A 20,349-nucleotide genomic window follows, 5' to 3' on the forward strand; every position below is an offset into this window, starting at 1 on the left:
TGCATTGGTACGTGAACAAATTTATGCGTGATGGGAGCTGGCTGGCTGCAGTAGCAAAGCCAGACCCCTTCTTTCTATGGGTTAAACATTATAGAGAAATGAGAGCTGGCTTAGCTATTAAAATAAGCAGTCCGTCACAGCTTTGGCCTCAAGCCACAACAGGAGAACCAGAGCTTGTAGCTGAAGATAGGAACATTTTTAGTCTCCAACTGTGTTTCATAATGTATTAATGTAAGCACATTTAACTAGATTTTTTATAATTGGACTACCAAGTTTAATATCCTAGACTCACAGTAATGCCAGAGTTATTCTTCTCAATAAGCAATGCAGACACCAACGGCTGGACCAGTGCCAAATCTTGTCATAGAGAATCCATCAGGAATAACCTCTGTATGCCTCCGATGTAAATCAGAAGCATGGAAAAAGTACAGTAGGCTCACATCGTCATCTGGGGTGGCGATATCAGATCGCCTTACAACCCAAACACCTAACTTAACAATCATGTCAAGCCTTGTGAACAACTTTGGGAGTCAGTTTAAAAATGTAAAATTAAGCAGTTGATTTTTTTACCGATAAGGAAACAACAATGGTGTGAGACATTTTAATGTGACCTTAAATAGTCACTGTCGTTTACACAAATTTTATGTAAATCAATAATATAAGCGAATATAAGAAATTTTGTAATATGTCTAATTAGAAAAATATACTTATTTCTGCACTTAGCCACTTCTTCCCCAGTCTGCTGAACTTCCCAACAAGTTTTGGAAAAAAGAAAACAGCTCAAATCTGTCTTGCTCAAAACTAGAAGGTTTGGAGAGGGAAGAAAGTAGGAAGAGTAAGAAGTTCTCAGTATAGTGGGAGACAGAAAAACTTGTGATGAAGCTTCAAGCAACTGTTATAACTTAGTACTGTGCTGGACTCACAGTCACACAGCTCAGTACTACTGTATATTGTGTAACGGACTAGGTGGTGAAACCACTGTGCCGTGAACCAAGGAGAGCCTGGAGGAATGTGACTATGTGGCTCACCAAGTCCGACCTCAGGTACACGGCAGCAGACGGTACTGTGATCCAGGGAGGGATGAGGGAGGCGGGACCAGGTGCTACACCAAGACTGACGTCGGGCTGATGGAAGCTGACCCCCACGAGATGGGAGACAGAAACGGCCCAGAATAGTAGACATGCATGTGGGCACAGCTGATAGGCAGGCAGGCTTGAATGGCTAATAGGCAGGCAGGTGGGCACGGCTGATAAACAGGCAGGCGGGCACGGCTGATAGGCAGTTATACAGGAATACGAGTACTGGGACCTGGGAATTAGAAAGCATGTTAGACACAGTATACAACATTGCACCTTATAAAGTACTAGTCTCAAAGCCATTGGCTGGGGATACTTTAGGATGGTGCGCGCATGTCCCCCAGTGTGCGTATGATGGACAACAGCAGCAGGAGAGAAAGGAAGAAATGCGAAACCGCGGCAGTGAGTAAATCAACCCCTGTTTTGTGGAATGGAGGCAGAGGGCAGAGACGCCAGCTCTATATAATCTCTTCCATGCTGTTGCTGTGTCTAAGCTTGTGCTGAATGGAGCAGGAATCCATCTGTTTCTGTGCATAGTGTGTATAAGAGATTTCATAGAAGGTATTGTCCTCTTACTTGCTCAGAGACAACTGAAAAATAGAGATAGAGCCTGCAGAAGAAAAAAACTGATCAAAAATGTAGGATACAAATGACTTGTCGGGGAAAGTTACCTGAAATAACAGGTACACTTTAACAAATAAATGCTAAGTGTCCCAGATTGCCTGTGAGGTTTGTGGAAAAGATGAGACCTCTGGGACTGCAGGAATAATTAGCAAACTTCTGGTAAAACCTTCTGAAGGGAGGGGTGTCTTAAAATGGTGTGTGGCTATATGCTAAAAAAAAAGTCAGCACCATGCTTAATGCCCTATGCTCTCTATTAGACATCAATCACAAAAGACTTACATAGGTTGACAAAAGATACAGATCCTTCAAGTGTTCTCAATGAGTTATACAGTATCTATTGCACTCACTGGTTGAGATGGATCCTCTAATCCCAAGGTCCAGGTGGGCACATAAGCCATAAGCCATGAGCATTGTAGTAGCAGTTTGGTGAGTAGAAGGACTGGAAACCATAGGAAGACAGGTGAAATGCTGGAACCCGCAGTCAAGCAGGTGGAGTGTAGGAAACTGCAGACAGGCAGAAGACGTCAGGAAGCCGCAGGCAGGTAGGTGGAGTGAAGGAAACCGCAGGCAGGCAGAGGACATCAGGAATCTGCAGGCAGGCAAGTAGAGTGCCGGAAATCGCAGGAAAATAGCAGATAACACTATGGAGTAACAGGAAAGTCAGCAACCAAGAAAGCCACACACAGCCAGGAACACGCCATGAAAACCAAAGGCAGGCACAGAGAATCCAGGAAGCCCAGGGACAGGTAGCCGACAGAGCTCCAGAGTCACTATAAACCGCAGAAAAGTATAAAGAGGCACTAGAAGCTGTTGGTCTACAGGTGACATTCTGCAGCCAGCAGCCAGGCTGCTGTGCACACACAAGCTGCAAGTGTAGTCTCACATTCAATACCAAGGTCCCGGTGTGTGTTTTAGAAGCGATTAACATCAAATGGAAACATGCTAGGCCACCTGCAAAGTCCGACATACAGCACAAGAAGGTTCGATGGACCAGTGCAGATGGAGCAGAGTCCAGACCCGGGAGAGGTGTGCAACACTCTATATTGACCACACATGTATTGAGTACTACTGCCTATCTCACTTACCACAAGAACATCCAAGTCCTTCCCCTGTTCTAGCCCTCATCTACTCAGATAAGCCAGCTGACCTGCCTGGCTACTATTACTCTTGCACAGATCTCATTCTGTCAAGGAACCACTAACATTAGAGCTCAACTTTATTCAGTGATCTGGTTAGACAGCATACAGTCATTGTGGTTATTGTCAATGTGCTACTGTTACACACCTGTCCCAGTTATCCCAGGCTCCGCTCCCTTTTTCTGAGTCCACTGCCTTCTGTTGTGCTCCACGTCGGGTTTTTCAGGGTGCTTGGTGTGGATCAATGACATCATCTTCCTAGAATTACTTAATGCACACACATACCTGTGTCTTGGGATTGAGACTCTAGTATTCTTTGCTTGGTATGCTCCATTATTTGTACTACTGGGTTTCATCCATCCCTGCTGGGCTCCACTCCATCGTTCCCTCTGATTTGGAGTTTCCTCACATGGAAAACCATTACAGATGATGTTTCCGTAGTTCCCATTTAATGCCATTGGGGTTATGAAGACTGTGTAGTTCAGCTGTGTTTATCTGTTCCCATAGCTGCAACTCCAGTGGTTGTAACATTGACATTTTTCCTGAGGCTGAAACGGAAATAACCCTGTAATAGATGCCTGTGACTGGTGCCATCCTGTAGTATCCATCACTTATTGGCTCCCATGGAATAGCGCAGTTTACTATATGTCATACTTTTTTATTTTTTCAGTTTACTGACATATGCCGGCCAGACGGCGCCCAAATGGTCTATTTCTGATTAATTGAGCCCTAGACACTTTTAGCTTGTATGTCAGGAGTATTTCTAGTGTACATGCTAATCATAACCAACAAAAAAAAGATAATTTGAACAGCCTATTGTTAGAGGAACAAAAATATTAATTATTGCATTTTCTATGTTTGAGAAAATATATCAGCAAACAAGTTAAAACCCCCAAAAATAAATAAAATGTCAATAATCAATATCTTTATTTCCATGTGGCTCTTTAAGTGTCTTTCCAGCGAATGTATGATATATTGAAGTGTCTTTCGTGCAATCACTCGCCGATCTTGTGAAAACCAGTTGGCCACACAGCAACTTCAATCTGGCAAGATCACATTTCTGTATTTCCCAAGGCAACATAAGTATCCTGAGTCTGTGCAGACATAACCTTTCAAAAGTGCACAGTAAAGCCCACCAGCCTAATTATCAGCTTCATGAACGTTTGCCCAGTAAACTAACAGTTCATAGTCCAGCGGAGAACAGTCGAGTGTTTCCTTTTATTGTTAATACTGAATTCAAAAATTAAATTACTTTGTGGAGAAATATGGAGAAAAACTGAAAAAGTTTTAAAAAACTTTGTTGAAGTTTGTAAATAATTCTCATTTCAGACACGTCTTCTAAAAAGTTAGAGCTGGGGGGATGCCAAGTGCAATAGGGTCTTATCCGCTGGAGAAGTTAGTGACGTAAAGGATTAGACCATTAAAGAAGCCCTCCTCCTCCTCCCATTAAACCTTTTATCCTCTTAATATATACACTCACCGGCCACTTTATTAGGTACACCATGCTAGTAACGGGTTGGACCCCTTTTGCCTTCAGAACTGCCTCAATTCTTCGTGGCATAGATTCAACAAGGTGCTGGAAGCATTCCTCAGAGATTTTGGTCCATATTGACATGATGGCATCACACAGTTGCCGCAGATTTGTCGGCTGCACATCCCAAAGATGCTCCATACAAGGCAGGATGGATCCATGCTTTCATGTTGTTTACGCCAAATTCTGACCCTACCATCCGAATGTCGCAGCAGAAATCGAGACTCATCAGACCAAGCAACGTTTTTCCAATCTTCTACTGTCCAATTTCGATGAGCTTGTACAAATTGTAGCCTCAGTTTCCTGTTCTTAGCTGAAAGGAGTGGTACCCGGTGTGGTCTTCTGCTGCTGTAGCCCATCTGCCTCAAAGTTCGATGCACTGTGCGTTCAGAGATGCTCTTAGGCCTACCTTGGTTGTAACGGGTGGCGATTTGAGTCACTGTTGCCTTTCTATCAGCTCGAACCAGTCTGCCCATTCTCCTCTGACCTCTGGCATCAACAAGGCATTTCCGCCCACAGAACTGCCGCTCACTGGATTTTTTTTCTTTTTCGGACCATTCTCTGTAAACCCTAGAGATGGTTGTGCGTGAAAATCCCAGTAGATCAGCAGTTTCTGAAATACTCAGACCAGCCCTTCTGGCACCAACAACCATGCCACGTTCAAAGGCACTCAAATCACCTTTCTTCCCCATACTGATGCTCGGTTTGAACTGCAGGAGATTGTCTTGACCATGTCTACATGCCTAAATGCACTGAGTTGCCGCCATGTGATTGGCTGATTAGAAATTAAGTGTTAACAAGAAGTTGGACAGGTGTACCTAATAAAGTGGCCAGTGAGTGTATATTGCAATCATCATATTATACAGCACTGTATACTTACAACTGCTCATTTTGCCTTTCTACCCAGATGATTCTTCTCTTTTCTCTGCTCTGTGTAGAAACAGAAAGTCTATTTTCCGTCCAGAAATCATTCTTCTCTTCAACTCTTGAACTCTCCCCCTGCTATTGCCTTTTGCAGTGACTCTTGACTCATACAGCGAAAGTTGACCTCCTGTTTCTATATAGAGCTTAGAAGGATTCAGTTAGTCAGTTTTTAATCATGTGATGTCATAGACCTACTGGAAAAGAGAAGAATGATCTGGGTAGAAAGGCAAAATGAGCAATTGTAAGTACACAATGCTATATAATATGATGGGAGGAGTGCTTCTTTAAAACAGTAATATTGTAGTTCTCTTGATGAAGAAGTTGGTTCAACTTCGAAACTCATTGAGAAATATCCATATGATCTAATCCTTTGCAACGTGCTCTGGATTTCTTGAATCTAGCACAGCAGCGCAGACTACAACTCCTATCCTCCTACCACTTGTACAGACATTGGCCTGACATTTACTAAGCAAAATGTTCCAGAATTCAGTATTAAATTACCTAAAAAAATGGAGTGCACCAAATGTATTATGTGTTTAAGGCACTTTTTACATCCACTCAACAGTTTTCAAAAGTGTCTAAAAAAGAACTAAAAGGAGCTGTAATATGTGTCACATTGATTTAAAACATACTCAGTCTTTTCCTTAATGTATTGATATAAATGTATGTCGGACATGATGTGGCACGTTTTCTGACATTTGTATAAGGCTTTGTGCACATACATAAATATGGCTTTATTTTCAACATCCTGTGACACAGCTGAGAGATAATCCCTGGATGTTGAAGAGACATCGAGCAGCGGATATGCTGCGCTGCTGGCATCTCAACTGATGTCAGAAAACAATTGAGATATTTATTGTGGTGCTCCTGATGAAGTGCATACGGTTGTCAATTTTGTCGCATTCTCAGTATGCACTCCCTGCTCACTTCCCTATATTCCTTTGAATGCAGAGTGTCAGTGCGCTCCCTCACCAGGTCTAAAGAAAAGAGAGGAGAGTGCACACTGAGAAACTAAAGACGTCCTGTTTCAGGGCAGCGACGTCCTTTTCAGGGACTGGGTTGGTCTCTGTTCTCCCTGCTTGCTGCATTCTGTCCTTTTCATTGCACACTGACAGTGTGCTCACAGTCATATGTCTACATTTCCACCCCAAAAATTTTTTTTATGGTTTTTGGAAAAAGAGGAATGAAAAATTGCTTGGGTTAATAGCGATAACCTGTAATAGCAGACACATACTACAGTATAAACAGAGTAACAACCACAGGTGGATAAACCACAGCACAACCGAGTATAATCACTAAATGTTGCGAAGGTGAAGTGCCAGTACCACGTTGGTCCCTGCCGCCCCAACGCACGTTTCGTAGAGACTTCCTCAGGAGGCGCCTCGCAACATTTAGTGAGTATATCATGCCTCTTTCTATTATATTTTTATATCTTAGGCTCACGCCTGTTGTTTTGCCTTGTCACATTATACACTTGTTCTAATGTGGGATAATGTTATTTATTTATTATTTATTATCCAGCAGCGTGTAGATCCTCTGTACTGAGCTTGGCCATTACACATACTATATACCATGTGGTTGTCTTTGACACCATATATAGTTTCAATGGTGTGATCGCTGAAGCTTTTATCACTTTGGTATTTACATTGCTGTGTGATTAAATCACTATTAGCACTTTATGGGGCATTGAATTTCTACTCCACTGTTATAGGTTGTATGTGCCAGGCACTCTTTGTGTCCTGTTTATTGGTTATCCAGTTTTTTCTCATTTTAATGTGTATTTCATGTTCATTTTAATTGTTCTTCAATAAAAATATTTGATAAGGATTATACTCGGTTGTGCTGTGGTTTATCCACCTGTGGTTGTTAATGTTCCTTGAGTTATTTGTCCTGTAATACATTTCTGGGCATTTGTTGGTTTTTGAGTATAAACAGAGTGTCGATGTTTCTGAAAGATATCTTAGATAAGGCAAATGGAAGTGAACTAACAAAAATATAAAGGACAGTTTGAAAAATGGAGTAAAGGATTCCATTGGGTGGATTACACACAGAGCAATGGCCACCATTTCCTGTTGTCCAGTTTTCTTAACTCCAAAGAATCAACCTCCTTTAGTTTATTTTTAAGCAATTTACCTCCATGGAAAAGGTAGTTTAGCGTGTCAAATTGAACAATGATAGTGCGGATATAATAGAAAGCACATAATAAAAATGATTACAGACCCAAGGGACCAATTTCTAAGGTCAAGAAGAACACAAAATAACTATAGCATTTGAAGACAATCCATCAATGTATCAGTCATTTACTGAGGTTTAAAACAATTGTGAAAATTGCTATATAGAAGGTGAAAGTCAATATTGAAACAGAATTGTTTCTTGATTTATTGCTTAGAATTTAGTAATTCTATAAACTGTTCCTTTTACTTAAAGTATTTATAGTTTATATTTCACCCAATGTCATTTAGTTATTTTTCTCACTTATTTAGCCCCATTAATTCCACTGCGCTTTACAGACATTATCATCACTGTCACCGATGGGGCTCACAATCTACATTCCCTATCAGTATGTCTATGGAGTGTGGGAAGAAACTGAAGGAAGAACATACAAACTCCTTGCAGATGTTGTCTTTGATGGGATTTGAACCCAGGACCCCAGCGTGGGCAAGGCAGCAGTGCTAACCACTGAGCCACCGTGCTGCCATTAGACATATGTACTCTGTTCTCAAACCCGAATTTCAGGGACTCTAGCGCATAGCTACAAAGAGGAACAGAGGAGTAACTTGAGTCCTATGGGCCCCTGCAGCATGTTGGTCAGATGTATGGGCCCCTGTAGCATTCTAAATCCTGTTGAGACATATTTGTTTGCCACCCTCATAAATTTAAAAAATATAGATTAAATATATTAATTTCTCAGAAAACATTGCAATAAGATCATTTTCTAAGTAATACTTCTAAATAGTCTTCAGTTACCAAATATCTCCATATCACTACAGAACAAGTCCATATCAATAATAAACTGCATCTATATATGAGGCATTGTGATTTCTCGCTAATCCCGCCCCTGCACAGTAGCTCCGCCCCCACACATCACCGCACATAATCCTGCCCCCCACCCCATTACCACACACAATCCCGCCTCCACCACATTACCACACTCAATCCTGCCCCCCACCACATTACCACACAGAATCCTGCCCCCCACATTACCACAGAGAATCCTGCCCCCCAACACATCACCACACATAATCCCGCCCCCCACCCCATTACCACACACAATCCCGCCCCCCACCCCATTACCACACACATTCCCGCCCCCCCACCACATTACCACACACAATCCCACCCCCACATCACCACACACAATTCCGCCTCCAACACATTACCACACACAATCCCGCCCCCCCACCACATTACTACACACAATCCCACCCCCCACCACAGTACCACACACAATCCTGCCCCCACATCACCACACACAATCCCGCCTCCAACACATTACTACACAAAATCCCGCCTCCACCACATTACCACACATATTCCCGCCCCCCACCCCATTACCACACACAGTTCCACCCCCACCACATTACTACACACAATCCCACCCCCCACCACATTACCACACATAATCCTGCCCCCACCCCATTACCACACACAATTCCGCCCCCCCACATTTCCACACACTATCCCGCCCCCCACATTACCACACAGAATCCTGCCCTCCACCACATTACCACATATAATTCTGCCCCCCACCACATTACCACACATAATCCAGCCCCCACCACATTACCACACACAATCCCTCCCCCCACCACATCACCACACACACAATCCCGCCCCCACCCCATTACCACACACAATCCTGCCCCCCACCACATAACCACACACAATCCCGCCCCCCCACCACATTACCACAATCCCGCCCCCCACCCCATTACCACACACAATCCCGTCCCCCACCCCATTACCACACACAATTCCGCCCCCCCACATTACCACACACTATCCCGCCCCCCACATTACCACACAGAATCCTGCCCTCCACCACATTACCACATATAATTCTGCCCCCCACCACATTACCACACATAATCCCGCCCCCACCCCATTACCACACACAATCCCGCCCCCCACATTACCACACACAATCCCGCCCCCACCCCATTACCAAACACAATCCCGCCCCCCCACCACATTACCACAATCCCGCCTCCCACATTACCACACAGAATCCTGCCCCCCACCACATTACCACACATAATCCCGCCCCCCCACCTCATTACCACACATAATCCCACCCCCCACCACATTACCACACATAATCCCACCCCCCACCACATTACCAAACATAATCCCGCCCCCCACTACATTACCACACATAATCCCGCCCCCCCACCACATTACCACACATAATCCCACCCCCCACCACATTACCACACATAATCCCGCCCCCCACCACATTACCAAACATAATCCTGCCCCCCACCACATTACCACACATAATCCCGCCACCCACCACATTACCACACATAATCCTGCCCCCACCACATTACCACACATAATCCCGCCCCCCACCACATTACCACACACAATCCCACCCCTACCACATTACCACAGATAATCCCACCCTCTGCACTGTAGCTCCGCCCCCACCCCATCACCACACATAATTCCACCCCCCACCACATTACCACACATAATCCCACCCCCCCACCATATTGCCACACATAATCCCGCCCCCCACCACATTACCACACATAATCCCGCCCCCCACCACATTACCACACAAAATCCCACCCCCACCACATTACCACACATAACCCCGCCCCCCACCACATTACCACACATAATCCCACCCCCCACCACATTACCACACAAAATCCCGCCCCCACCACATTACCACACATAACCCCGCCCCCCACCACATTACCACACATAATCCCGCCCCCCCACCATATTGCCACACATAATCCCGCCCCCACCACATTACCACACATAATCCCACCCCCACCACATTACCACACATAATCCAACCCCCCACCACATTACCACACATAATCTGGCCCCCTCACATTACCACACGAGGCTCCGTCCCCACACATTACCACACGAGGCTCCATCCCCACACATTACCACACGAGGCTCCGTCCCCCCACATTACCACACGAGGCTCCGTACCCACACATTACCACACGAGGCTCCATCCCCACACATTACCACATGAGGCTCCGTCCCCACACATTACCACATGAGGCTCCATCCTCACACATTGCCACACGAGGCTCTGTCCCCAAACATTACCACACGAAGCTCCGTCCCTCCACATTACCACACGAGGCTCCGTCCTCACACATTACCACACGAGGCTCCGTCCTCACACATTACCACACAAGGCTCCGTTCCCACACATTACCACACGAGGCTCTGTCCCCACACATTACCACACGAGGCTCCATCCTCACACATTGCCACACGAGGCTCTGTCCCCAAACATTACCACACGAGGCTCCGTCCCTCCACATTACCACACGAGGCTCCGTCCTCACACATTACCACACGAGGCTGCATCCACACACATTACCACACGAGGCTCTGTCCCCACACATTACCACACGAATCCAGTTTGCTTTTGATTTTACACTGTGAATAAAATGTATTAGTATTATTCTGATTTTTAATTGTTATTATTGTTATTAACTTCATTTTAAGTTAATTTAGCAATTTAGCAATGAGCATGCCGAGCGTTAGCTGGCTGGAAACAGCTAGTAAAGGGGATAAATACCATAACACAATGAACGTATATTATCACCACATAGTGTCTGAGTAAAGCCGCCATCCGATTACTAAACAAAATCCATTATACCAAGATCAATATACCAATAATGTCATATACAAGGGATAACTACCGCCACACCATGACCGGACCAAATAGTAACTGAATAATACCACCATACTGACCATTATAAAAAACCACAGTACTAACACTTAGGCCATGTTCACACTTCGCGGTTTTTACCGCGGATCCGCGGCGATTTTGATGCTGCGGGTCCGCAGCAGTTTCCATAGCATTTCCATTTACATGTAAACCCTATGGAAACCGCATACCGCTGTGCACATGCTGTGGGAAAAACCGCGCAGAAACGCAGCGGTTTAAACCCGCAGCATGTCACTTCTTTGTGCAGAATCGCTGCGATTCTGCACCCATAGGAATGCATTGAACCGCTTACTTCCCGCATGGGGCTGTGCCCACTTTGCGGGAAGTAAGCGGATAATGCGCGGTTGCTACCCGGGGTGGAGGAGAGGAGACTCTCCTCCAGACCCTGGGAAGCATGAATAGTGTAAAATAAAAGAATTAAAATAAAAAATGATGCTATACTCACCTCTCAGCACTGCCCGCGGCCGTCCGGTCAGAGTTGCTATGCCGAGTAGGACCTGCGGTGACGTCGCGGTCACATGACCGTGATGACGCCCGGGTCACATGACCGTGATGTCACGAAGGTCCTTCTCGGCACAGCAGCTTTGGAATCGGACCGCCGAGTGCAGCGCCGAGGAGATCGCGACGTCAGAGGGTTTGTATAAACCATTTTTATTATTTTTATCATTACTATTGATGCTGCATATTGCTGCATATGCAGCATCAATAGTACAGGAGTAATCACGCAGCGGAAACCGCGGAACAAACCGCGATAAATCTGCAGGGATAACCGCAGCGGTTTTGCCCTGCAGATTTATCAATTCCGCTGCGGGAGAACCCGCAGAGCACGCCGCAAAGTGTGCACATGGCCTAATAGTACCACCACTAACATAAAGAAGAGCTCTGTACATTGTAAAAGTGTACATAATGCAGGTAAATCTGGGGATGCCTCCAATCGAAGTAATTAAGTTTAGCTTTTTTTCTTCGTCCGGCCCAGACCACTATGACTTTTTCAGGACTTGTCTCTGCAGAAAGCAACATTCGTATACCTATGATACTGTAGTAATGTACAACATTTTGGCCTCCATATTGTAATAGCATCCACCTTTTATGCCCCATGTGAGGAATCGGCTTTGTGGTAGACGCTGGTTCACACACAGGATTCAGTTTGTCAATTCAAACAAATGCGCGGTTTCTTAAATGTTTATAAACCGTCTGGTTTAACAAAATAAAACAGCCTCTTCTGGGTACAAAAGGGATAAATGCACTAAAATGGAAAATAACCAGTCCATAAAACACACGGGCTCACCCGTTTAAATGTCAGTCCTTTGCTCTCAGACTCCAGCAGGGTCTGAGCAGCACAGACAAGGCCTCCTCATCTTGCAAACACACTGACAGAGTGAGACAGCACCAGCTGCCTTAAATCAGACCATCCAAGACCTGGTCTGGAGATAAGTGAGCAACCGATCTCACCCAGCTCTTGCAGCTGCTCATAAAACCATAAATTAATATAGTCCCCAATTGGCCATATACAGTAATATTGTCCACTAATTGGCCCTATACAGTAATGATGTCCCCTAGTTGGCCCTATACAGTAATGATGTCCATAAGTTGGCCCTGTACAGTAATGATGTCCACTAATTGGCCCTATACAGTAATGATGTCCCCTAGTGGGCCATGTACAGTATTGATGTCCCCTAGTTGGCCCTATACAGTAATGATGTCCCCCAGTTGGCCCAATACAGTAATGATGTCCCCTAGTTGGCCCTATACAGTAATGATGTCCATTAGTTGGCCCTGTACAGTAATGATGTCCCCCTAGTTGGCCCTATACAGTAATGATGTCTATTAGTTGGCCCTGTACAGTAATGATGTCCACTAATTGGCCCTATACAGTAATGATGTCCCCTAGTGGGCCATGTACAGTAATGATGTCCCCTAGTTGGCCCTATACAGTAGTGATGTCTCCCAGTTGGCTCAATACAGTAATGATGTCCCCCAGTATGCCCAATACAGTAATAATGTCCCCTAGTTGGCTCTATACAGTAATGATGTCCCCTAGTTGGCCATGTGCAGTAATGATGTCGCCTAGTTGGCCCTGTACAGTATAGATGACCAATAGTTGGCCATGTACAGTAATGATGTCTCCTAGTTGGCACTGTACAGTAATGATGTCCCCTAGTTGGCCCTGTACAGTAATGATGTCGCCTAATTGGCCCAATACAGTAATGAAATCCCCTAGTTGGCCCTGTACAGTAATGATGTCCCCTAGTTTGCCCAATACAATAATGAAGTCCCCTAGTTGGCCCTCTACAGTAATGATGTCCCCTAGTTGACCGTATACAGTAATGATGTCCCCTAGTTGGCCCTGTACATTAGTGGTGTCCCCTAGTTGGCCCTGTACAGTAATGATGTCCCCTAGTTGGCCCAATACAATAATGATGTCTCTTTGTTGGCCCTGTACAGTAATGATGTCCCCTAGGTTGCCCAATACAATAATGATGTCTCTTAGTTGGCCCTTTACAGTATTGATGTCCACTAGTTGGCCCTGTACAGTAATGATGTCCCCCTAGTTGGCCCTATACAGTAATGATGTCTATTAGTTGGCCCTGTACAGTAATGATGTCCACTAATTGGCCCTATACAGTAATGATGTCCCCTAGTGGGCCATGTACAGTAATGATGTCCCCTAGTTGGCCCTATACAGTAGTGATGATTTAATCGAAATGAGATTAGTTTCTTGGATTTAAATTTAATTGGTATCGCTGATCATGTTGTGGAAACGAAAACTCACCATAAATCTCTTAGTGGGAACTCTATTCTACATGCCCGGAGTGGACATCCTTCACATACCATTCAATCTATACCGGTGGGTGAGTTTGTTAGAGTTAAGAGAAACTGTAGTGATAATTCAGTATTAAAAGATGAAATCGAATTGGCAGCTAATAAATTGAGACGTCGCAACTATCCACATTGGATGATAAACAGGGCTCACAAAATTGTTGATCATAGGGATCGTCATGATTTAATTACACCAGTTAGTACAAATAAATCTGTTTCAAATCCAACAAATAGAGACAGAAATAAAAAACCTTTTATTTGTTTTCAATTTAGTCCTCAATTTAGTAAAATTAAAAATCTTATTAACAAATTTTTACCTATTCTTTATGAGGATTCAAGCCTGGCGAGAATTCTCGACACAGGCATTAATGTAATTCCCAGAAGGGCGGCAACTATAGGCAACCGAATTTCCCCGAGTATGTTTTGCCCACATAAAAATACAAATAAAACATGGTTAAATCATAATGGGTTTTACAAATGCGGTAGTAACAGATGTAAAATGTGCGCCCATACGGTAGTTAATAAGTCATTCACCAATTCTGACAAATCACAAAATTTTATTATTAAGCAATACATCAATTGCAATACTGCCTTTGTGATATATAAAATCGATTGCACTATGTGTCAATTGTCATATGTTGGTTGTACATCACGCAAGCTAAAAGTGCGCATCAATGAACATTTATATGATATAGGAAATGCAGGTAATTCTTCTCGATCAGTTTCGGCTGCATCTAGACATTTTATTACTCAACATGCGTGTAGTACTAAATACTTCTTGGCATATGGCATTGAACGTGTTAACAAACCTCAGCGAGGTGGAAATTTCAAACGTTGTCTTCTCACACGTGAAGCCTTTTGGATCTTTCATTTAAATACCCGGTTTCCAGCCGGTCTTAACAAACGTAACGAGTTAATGTACCATTATTAATATCATATCATGAGCTGTTTACATAATTTTTGTTTTCATTCTTTTTCATGCATATTCATATTGAAATGAATTTTTATATAAATGGTTTGTTTTTAGAAGAATCATTTTGTATCGTATCAGAAGGACCTTTTAGTCACATGATTTTGTGTTTTGTATTGATTGGTTGGTGGTAGCGTTAAAATGCTGATTTGTCTGTGTTTGTGTAGCTTTGAAAAAGATCTGTAACAGATCGAAACGCGTAGCTCGTTTCCCGTTAATTATGGAGAGCATGACAACTTTTGTCTTTTTAAAAATGTACCAATAAAGGATTCAATTTTATTCAAGGCATCTCTGTGGAGCTGGAATCAACTTTTTTCTTCATTGTTATATTTCACCACGTGGATCGGCGTGGAGGTTCCGTGCACCCATCAACGGTTGTCTGGTGAGCTGGCTTTTTGTCCGTTTTTTTGTGTTCACGATACCGTTTGCCGTTGCTCCCGAACACTGCTCCCATATTTTAAATACATAGAAATTTAATATATATTTTGAAAGCATTTACGGGACTGTTTGCACAGTACTTGGATTTATTTTTCCATGGCCACCATCCTATCTCGTGATAGATCTCAAAAGGCAGCACGTGTGTTCGCACAAGATGGTATAGATCCCAAAACCGCACCGGATTTACAGGACAATGTGAATAATCTGGAAAAACTCCTGTCACAGGAGACAAAAGTTTGGTGGGATCAAACCACTATGAGTAATTATTTGGCAAAGGATATGATCCCACGTGGACTACGTATTAAAAAAATTCCTACTACCATTTTTTCATCAGAATTCCAGGAAGAATGGAATAATGTGTTGAGCAATTGCTCTTTGAATCTAATGAGGCTCATTGTCAAATATGAGGACACAAAATTGAAGGAAATACAGAAACAAATGGAAGATGTTAATGCGTTACTAGTACAATATAAGGACTTGTCTCAGTTTAACTCTCTCGTGGAGAAAATGCATGAAAATATCTCCACATTAGAGGATGAGATCATGGAGAGAAAAAAGAGAAAGTTTACTAGAGATATGAATGACTATGCTACTAATAAAGTCTATGAATGGGGACAGTGGGAGAATATAAACAGAACTCCTAGATCTATTTTGAAAAGAAATCAGTCTCACTTCAGACAAACGGCAGCAAAAATGCATGTGAATTTTACTTCTTCTGATCCAGATTCTTCGGACAATAACCGCAGTTTATCGGATGTATCTGTTAATGATGCAGGAGTGGGTGGAAGGAAAAAGTTTTTTCGGCATTCAAAAAACGCCAAAGACGTGGGGGCAGAAAACATCGGGGAAACTCAAGGTGTTACAACACGCAACAGGAGACGCATGTTCAAGTGAACAATAATGACAATGTTTTGAATTTATCATCTAGAGTCCTAACCAATGATCAACTAGCGGTTTTATCCCTTGGTTTGAATTTCGTCCCCAGCCAGAAATTTGACTTATTTTCCACCCTCCTGGACATCAACAAGTTCATCCGCAATTTAACAGTCAAGAAACATTTTTTGACCAATGTGGATAATGCAGGAGATATTGAACAACAACAACAGGAGATCTTTTCCCCAACTAATGAATTTCATGGAATGGATTTTTTGGATCAGGTTTCTTTAGTTTCTTTACAATCTTTACATAATGAAAACCAGGTAGAGGCAATGACAACTAACCAATCTTATAATTTTGCAACAAAGAATCCTATCTTTTATCCCATCCAGTCTAGATCTGAATGTATGGACAGATTCCAGGAGGTGATGGAGCGAGAATTGCGCAATCTGGATCAGGATGTAACGCTTAATAGGTCTGAATTTGACAATAATTTTTCAGGGAAACAATGGCAGGCTTTACATCAATTACAGGACATGAAAGACATTATAGTTAAAATGTCCGATAAGGGTGGTTTAGTTGTTGTCCTTAATGTAACTGATTATCATCTCAAGTTAATGGAATTGCTGTCTGATTCATCTACCTATACTGAACTAAAGGGAAACCCGTCCATGGAATTTAAAGATGAAACAACTAAAATAATCGAAGAGGGTGTCAGTTTAGGGGTTATAACTAAAAAACAATCAGATTATTTAATTGTACAAGATCCTGTGTGCCCGATCATACATGGTTTACCTAAAGTACACAAGAGCGATAGGATCCCCCCATTAAGACCAATAGTATCTGGCATTGGCTCAGCTAATGAGCATCTCTGTGAATGGGTTGACTCCCTATTACAACCACTTGTAAATAAAATCCCTGGGTATATCAAGGACTCACGGGAAGTCCTGAGAGTTTTTTCAGATAAAACATGGTCAGCTAAATTTACGTGGCTCTGCTGCGATGTGGTCTCATTGTATTCATGTATTCCACATCATGTAGCTATGCGGGCTTTACAGTTTCAGTTGGATAGTTTTAGTAATTATTCCGTGGATTTAAAACAATATATTTTACAGGTTGTTTTTTTTCTTATGACTCATAATTTTTTCACATTTGATTCTCGTTATTATTTACAGAAAACAGGCGTGGCCATGGGGGCTAAATTTTCACCCTCTTTGGCTAACCTAGTTATGGCATTTTGGGAGCACAATTATATTTTTTCGGTTTCTAATCCTTTTCTTTCCTGCATTCATTGGTATGGCAGATACATCGACGATTTACTTATCATCTGGTCCGCCGATGTATCTGCCATACCCGATTTTATTAATTATTTGAATTTGAATGATTATAATTTACGGTTTACTCACAGATTTAATCGAAATGAGATTAGTTTCTTGGATTTAAATTTAATTGGTATCGCTGATCATGTTGTGGAAACGAAAACTCACCATAAATCTCTTAGTGGGAACTCTATTCTACATGCCCGGAGTGGACATCCTTCACATACCATTCAATCTATACCGGTGGGTGAGTTTGTTAGAGTTAAGAGAAACTGTAGTGATAATTCAGTATTAAAAGATGAAATCGAATTGGCAGCTAATAAATTGAGACGTCGCAACTATCCACATTGGATGATAAACAGGGCTCACAAAATTGTTGATCATAGGGATCGTCATGATTTAATTACACCAGTTAGTACAAATAAATCTGTTTCAAATCCAACAAATAGAGACAGAAATAAAAAACCTTTTATTTGTTTTCAATTTAGTCCTCAATTTAGTAAAATTAAAAATCTTATTAACAAATTTTTACCTATTCTTTATGAGGATTCAAGCCTGGCGAGAATTCTCGACACAGGCATTAATGTAATTCCCAGAAGGGCGGCAACTATAGGCAACCGAATTTCCCCGAGTATGTTTTGCCCACATAAAAATACAAATAAAACATGGTTAAATCATAATGGGTTTTACAAATGCGGTAGTAACAGATGTAAAATGTGCGCCCATACGGTAGTTAATAAGTCATTCACCAATTCTGACAAATCACAAAATTTTATTATTAAGCAATACATCAATTGCAATACTGCCTTTGTGATATATAAAATCGATTGCACTATGTGTCAATTGTCATATGTTGGTTGTACATCACGCAAGCTAAAAGTGCGCATCAATGAACATTTATATGATATAGGAAATGCAGGTAATTCTTCTCGATCAGTTTCGGCTGCATCTAGACATTTTATTACTCAACATGCGTGTAGTACTAAATACTTCTTGGCATATGGCATTGAACGTGTTAACAAACCTCAGCGAGGTGGAAATTTCAAACGTTGTCTTCTCACACGTGAAGCCTTTTGGATCTTTCATTTAAATACCCGGTTTCCAGCCGGTCTTAACAAACGTAACGAGTTAATGTACCATTATTAATATCATATCATGAGCTGTTTACATAATTTTTGTTTTCATTCTTTTTCATGCATATTCATATTGAAATGAATTTTTATATAAATGGTTTGTTTTTAGAAGAATCATTTTGTATCGTATCAGAAGGACCTTTTAGTCACATGATTTTGTGTTTTGTATTGATTGGTTGGTGGTAGCGTTAAAATGCTGATTTGTCTGTGTTTGTGTAGCTTTGAAAAAGATCTGTAACAGATCGAAACGCGTAGCTCGTTTCCCGTTAATTATGGAGAGCATGACAACTTTTGTCTTTTTAAAAATGTACCAATAAAGGATTCAATTTTATTCAAGGCATCTCTGTGGAGCTGGAATCAACTTTTTTCTTCATTGTTATATTTCACCACGTGGATCGGCGTGGAGGTTCCGTGCACCCATCAACGGTTGTCTGGTGAGCTGGCTTTTTGTCCGTTTTTTTGTGTTGACAGTAATGATGTCCCCTAGTTTGCCCAATACAATAATGAAGTCCCCTAGTTGGCCCTATACAGTAATGATGTCCCCTAGTTGGCCTTCTACAGTAATGATGTCCCCTAGTTGGCCGTTTACAATAATGATGTCCACTATATGTAGTTTATTTGACAGAAAAATAAGTTCTCTCCTAGAATTTCAAGACCCTTACACCAAGTTGTACCTTTCCCCCAATACACCCAGAGCTAGAATTATATTCTCTAGTGTCTTACATTTAAACAATATTATCGTATATACACATTTTACAGATACATATATGACTTAAGGTGACCACAGATCAGATGAGAATTTTTGCCTCAATTCATGGAGTGTAAGGTGGTGGCCGAGTCTCTCCAGCAATCTTCTCATATGCAGGGGGTGCTCCAGGTACAACATTGTTCAGAGTGTTGTAATCCTGTAAAGGCACTTACATTCTCCAGTGTCTAGGGATGTCTTGAGTATTTTGTAGCCATTTCTCCTTTTGAAATACCAGCATCTACTGATCAAGACAAGTGCAGCTATAATAGCAAGAATTGCAGTTCCAGTAGTCGCTTCTGCACTGAGCCCCAAGTGTGGCTGGCCTCCGCTGGCATTGTATTCCCCCAATGTACGGGATGAGCCAGGTCGAGGCATTCTTCAAGGTTCACAGAACCAGCTCCTACTGAACTGCAAAATAGAACTATTTAAAACCGTTACTTGATCCTTGACTCTCATCTCAATTTTTTTTTTAAGCCCCAATTACGTGAACGTTATTAAATAGAAATATCCGCAAAGGTGGACAACCCCTGGTTAACAGTGCAGTGTGAGTGTGACTTGGGGAGCATTTCCGGCAGGTCTCCCTCTGTTCCTAACCTAAATGTACTCTTGCATTACTTCTTTTCAAGGAATACAGTACATAAAAGTCCGTTACTTTCACTGTAGCCGGAAAGTATTCTTTCATGTCCTTCAAAATGCCAACACTAGTCTGGCATGCAGTCACATAGGAGCAGCCCAATCTTTCTTAGACGATACAAAATTTCATGCCCTAGTAGACCTTAACATGCAGTTTCTATCTGTGTGGGTGTTTTGGGGCACAAACAT

The 20,349-nt window shown here is 42.4% G+C and overlaps 1 protein-coding gene and 1 pseudogene across 1 annotated transcript in view; one reads left to right on the forward strand and one right to left on the reverse strand.

Moving 5' to 3' along the window:
* SGCG (sarcoglycan gamma) overlaps nucleotides 1–20,349 on the forward strand; it is a 331,065-nt gene that overhangs the window by 24,256 nt on the left and 286,460 nt on the right. The window lies entirely within an intron of this gene.
* On the reverse strand, nucleotides 19,592–19,902 carry LOC143817579 (melanoma antigen recognized by T-cells 1 pseudogene; annotated as a pseudogene).

The sequence above is a fragment of the Ranitomeya variabilis genome, chromosome 3, assembly GCF_051348905.1.
Source record: "Ranitomeya variabilis isolate aRanVar5 chromosome 3, aRanVar5.hap1, whole genome shotgun sequence".
Lineage (NCBI taxonomy): Eukaryota > Metazoa > Chordata > Amphibia > Anura > Dendrobatidae > Ranitomeya > Ranitomeya variabilis.